Below are 5,399 nucleotides of genomic sequence, written 5' to 3' on the forward strand. Positions count from 1 at the left end.
GCTCCCCCGCTGAAGGAGAGCCGCCCTCCGCCGCCTCCACGCCCAGGAAACGGACAAGATTGTCTGCCAGCGTTAAGGTAATTGTACCAACATTAGATCTAGACAGATAATTCTTATCGCTTCCTCATTGACCCTTTTCAAATGTTTACCGGTTTTGATGAACATTCTAGAATTTGATGAAATTGCTTCTTTTGTTTATTAACCCTCATCTTTGTCGCGATCGTTGGTCTTTGCCCAATCGTGTGGTGTTTCGTTAAACCGTTTGTAATGATCCCTGCTGAGTCTGTTTATTTAAATTTGGCTTATCAACATAACTACATTTTTTAACATAGATTTTTTTATTTATGGCATCTGCATCATGTAAATTTTCGACATCGGACTCAACAAACCGTCAGGTTCCATCACAACCGTGCGGTTATTCTTGGCAGTATTTCCAAACCAATACGACTTAGGGTCCTTCAAGCGAGCCTATTTCCCCATAATTCGGCAACACATTTAATTCCTCTAGTGTCGCGGATGTCCATGGACGTCGTTGACCTCGGTGGTAACACCGCTCGTTTGCCCTTTATAATAAAACCAAGTGGAATACCTTCATAGTTGCTGTATTTGACTAGTGATTGTTCCCCAGGTGCGAGGTCTGCTGGGCCGCGTGTGGGCGCGAGACTCCAAATCAAAGTCGTGTGAGAATCTGCACGTCCTCTAGCACTCCGCCGAGCCTGTCGCCTGCTTCCCTTTTTTTGATTGTGCAGCTCATTACTCATAAATACCTGCATCCACCTCATGGACTTCGTGAATCTCATGAACTTCCTGGACCTCATGGACTACTATGTTTGATTTTCTTAAAACTTTTTTGGTTTTACACTTTTAAATGTATTTCGGGATCCTGTTTTACTGGAAAAGAAATGTGAAATACTTGTTTTTTTTTTTTAATTTAAACAATCTTCAAACAAGCTATTGCACATTTTTTTAATTTAAATAATCTGAAATGTAACATACATTGTTCTTTAATTTGTTTGTTATATTCCAAGATTGTGTAAAATGTGAAATGATGGAGTATTAGTGCGTGTTACATATCAAATATCAGATCTCATGAACTTGATTTAGATTTTACATATTTAAATCTTTGTAAAGCTAATGTAATAAAACCGGTAGAAAATCCCTCTAGTAGTCCATTATAAATATCTCCATAGGTTTTGATTTAATGTAGTTGTAAAATTTCGTCAAATACGAATATATTGTTCATTGTAAAGCAAGAAATTAATTCATTATGAAATTCAGTTCGTATACAAATTTTCACGATTTACCAAAACAGATATAAAAAGTTTGACTATGGCCATGTAATAAAACATTATTTTCGTATCAATATATTTGTATTTTGACGAAACTTTTAATGAAATTAATGCATTATTCAGAACCTGTTATAATGTAATAGCAATGTTTACAATGAGTCATTATTCATTTGACAGCGCTTTTGCTATGTCCCTTCTCTAGGGGCGGCGACGGGCCGGCGGAAACGAATTATATCACAATTTGTATACTTGTGACAAAAATTATGCTAAATTTAAGTATTACTAAATTGTATTATTACCAAGAATAAATTAAGATCAAGAATCATCTTTACTTTGGAAGCAAATTCATACCAAAACGATGGAATAGTTTTGTATGGAAATTTGATATGACGTAAACTCGTTCAATTAAAAGTTAAAATCTTTCCAAATCTATCAAAAGTTACCAATATAAGTTACTAATTTTGACAAAACGAATATTCGTGAGATGAACAAACAATGTTTTATTTCAAATGGATTGAACAAAATAGTGAATATTCCAAGAAAGGTTCTGAAAAATGGTTTTTCTATAAAATAACAAGTATTAGTAGATTTAACGTAGATATTAATCAATAAATGTGATCCCATCGTGACTCCTAATTATAGTTTATATTCCCCTAAATAGGATATAAGAATATACTAAAAACACGAAATTATTTATCTAACTAGTTTAGTAATTCGAGTAAGAATTTTTGATGGATTCAATTTATTATGTTACACTAAATGAAGCTTAAATAAATCTAATATACGACTTATAATAAAAGCTTAATATAAAAGCAAGAATACTTAATTTGCTTCAAGGCATCGATTTCATTTTTTCCTCGGTTACTTTTATTTCAACTTCATAGAAAAGTACAGTTAAAACTAAAATCAAACAGCTTTCGAAGACAGTGAATAAATTCAAACTTTTACGTGTAAATTTGGGTCCACAGCTTATCATATTAAGCAAATCGAATTAGAATTTATAAAGATAATTAAAATGTAGCAAAAAGCAGGAAATCACGTGATTGCATTCATGAAAAACTAATTTAACAAACGTTACACAAGAGAATATAGCAGTTCTTGAATAAACAAAAAGATCAGTTATTTAAAAATATTCAAAACATATGTTACTAGATTAATCTAGTAAAAATCAATATTTTGTCAATACAAAACATCAGAAAGTAACTTAAATAAAACACAGATGCAAAGATCAAAAGAAATCAAAACAAGGAAAGAATTAAATCCATCCACAACAAGAATAATTTGCCAAAAACTACAGACATTTACATGTTCCTGGATATTTATTTTGTAAATTATTTGTAGATCTGTAGTTTTTTTATAGGAACCCGATAAATCGCTTTATATAGCATCCCTAGATATAAGAACCAGTTTACTGATTTCGATTTCAGTGCCTGGAATTTAGTATAAAACAATTATTTAATCCCTCCGTAAGATCCATTTGCCTTATTTATTTAGTGGCATTATTTTATACATGAAGTAGAGTAGATTTAGGTATAACTTAATGTTTATATAGATAAGGTACCATATCTATATAACCTCACAATTTTGAAATCTTTACGTAAACTTTACATGTATTTAAATTAAAAGATTTAGCTGTTATTTAAGAGCATGAAGTTTTAAAGAGAATCCAAGTCATTAGCATGTATGTATAAAGTGCGTGCTTGTTACTTTGAATGTATATATTCTTTTTGTTAAGTATAGCTTATCATTAGTTTTAAATGTATTTATTTCTAAGAATTTAATATAAAAACTTGAAGTAATAGACTTCATATGAAATTTACAATTTAGGTTCGCTTATAATCCCAGGGTCCAAATGTAACACCAATTTCACTTTTCATACTTGGACAATCCTGGTCCATTCCAAATAATTTTGACATATCCAAACGATGGTACCTATTAATATGTCTATCTCTTTCTGGAAACTGTCTTTTCGTACATTGAAATTTAGCCAACAAACTAAAACGCCGGCACAAACTAAAACGATTTAAGTAAAGCGTTAGACAGAGTTTACTATCGTTTGGATATTGTAAGTCTATTAGTCCTATGCCAATTCATCAGCAGTAGAGGTTAGTAACGCGTAGTAAAATAAATTGGAGAATCCGATATCTTTAGGAGATTCTAATTATCATCAGATGAAATTATTTAATGGCGTTCCCCAAGGAGCAATTTTTGGGCCAGTTGCATGTTTTTTGAATATGATATAAATTGGATTCTCCTTTTATATTGAAGTTTCGTAGTGAGAAGAACCAGGGATTCGACAATAAGGGATTACGGATAGGATAATCACGTCTATAAGATTTTCTGGTACTTCTAAAGTACTCAACATGGTTAAAATGCTCTCAGAGATAAGAAACATGATTTAATTTAACAAAATGGAAAGTCGTTTCCGGGAAAATTGTTTGGTTTACTTAAATCGCACGTAACAAGGAGAACGTTAGTTGGATATCGGTAGAGGTAGAGATAGAAAGAGATGGATTGTGTGAGATGAGATGATCAAGAAGGGAGTGATGACTGAGATGACGTACGATAGAGTTATGTGGAGGACACAAACTTGTTGCATCGACACTACGTGCGTAGAATAAAGAGGAAGACAATGATTTTGGTCTGCTAAAAGGATAGAATGATTTTATGTTTGGATTTGATAAAAGGCCGTGTATAATTTCATAATAATTTTATTTAATCCGTTATTAAAATAAAAGAAACAATTAAAGTATATTGGAGATAAATAAACGTAGGAAATGAAACAGTTAAATTGTGATGGAAGTCATAAACTAAATCTACTGCTGTCCTTTTCCCACTTCACCTAAATTACCTTAAATGCTTTTATAATTGAGACCAATTTGCATTCTGTTGAAGATCCCAAGTCTGAAGCCGATCGCCTAATTATAATCCCATTGGACCACATTAAGCAATATATATTATAAAATATACATATATTGTTAGGCCGTTAGGAGTTTCATAGATTAGCTGTACCCTAACCTTAGGTTTTATATTGTCGGTGTGTCCACGTGTATTTAAATTTTATTGGTATTTTATTGTGGTTGAATATAGTAATATTGAAAATTGTTTAACATTTTGATACTGTAAAAATTCTTTTATTTTATCTTAATTTCTTTTGAATTCGTGTTCTGTTAAAAAAAATTTTATACAGTTTCATGAAATCGTTAGTATTAAGTTTCGATTTTTACGTTATTTATACAATTTTACAATATTCTAACATTTACATTTACAAATGTAATCGTGTGTAAAATCGTAAACTTGAAAATGTAAAAAAAATAGCATTTATGCTCCATTTTAATCAAATATTTCGCTTACAATACCTAATCCAGTATAACATTTAGCATTTTTTATAATATTCATAACCTAGACGTAATAGAAACATTGTAAAATTGCACCTAACAGTATATCATTTTGAATAACATCTGAGGGTTTATTACGAATGTACGATAGTCACAAGAAAATTCTCGTAACGTCTTTGAAAAATTGTATGAAATATACTAGTGTCATTTACGCCCGCTAGAGGCGCTGCTTATTTCATACAAATTATTGTCGAACGTTTCGAAAATGTTCTCACGAATTTTCGTGATAAGTCCTCTGTAATAACATATCTAAAATATACACATTTTTCTAACATATTTCGCACAAAATCACATAATTACAATACTGTATGTGTTTATACTTTTTTTGTATTTATATTTTCTTTTGTAATTGTTTCTAACATAACATTAATCAATTATGTACGTTTAACTAACATTTTGGAATATTCTGATGTTTCTTGTATAAAAGATTATATAATACCAATGTCGTTTCATTTTTAATTTCCTAATACAAATATTTCAAAATATTAAATTAATAGAATCGTCATCATAACCTCAAAACTAAAAGCACGCAATTACACTAGATGGCGCTGTTGCTAATTTCATAAATTAAGTTAAGAGAAATTTTTAAAAACATCGATCATATATAAATACCGTTAAAAAGATGTCAAAATTAACATTAACTGTTTCTCATTTTAATCTTTATCATCAAAGATATTTTATACAAGTGATTTAATATTTCCCTTCCTTTTCA

General features: G+C 30.5%; 1 pseudogene; it reads left to right on the forward strand.

The window, feature by feature from the left end:
- The window catches only part of LOC106102787, a 6,659-nt pseudogene extending 5,786 nt beyond the window's left edge, over positions 1-873 (forward strand).
- The last annotated feature ends 4,526 nt before the right edge of the window (positions 874-5,399 follow it).

The sequence above is a fragment of the Papilio polytes genome, unplaced genomic scaffold (genome assembly GCF_000836215.1).
Source record: "Papilio polytes unplaced genomic scaffold, Ppol_1.0 DF823901.1, whole genome shotgun sequence".
Taxonomy (NCBI): Eukaryota; Metazoa; Arthropoda; class Insecta; order Lepidoptera; family Papilionidae; genus Papilio; species Papilio polytes.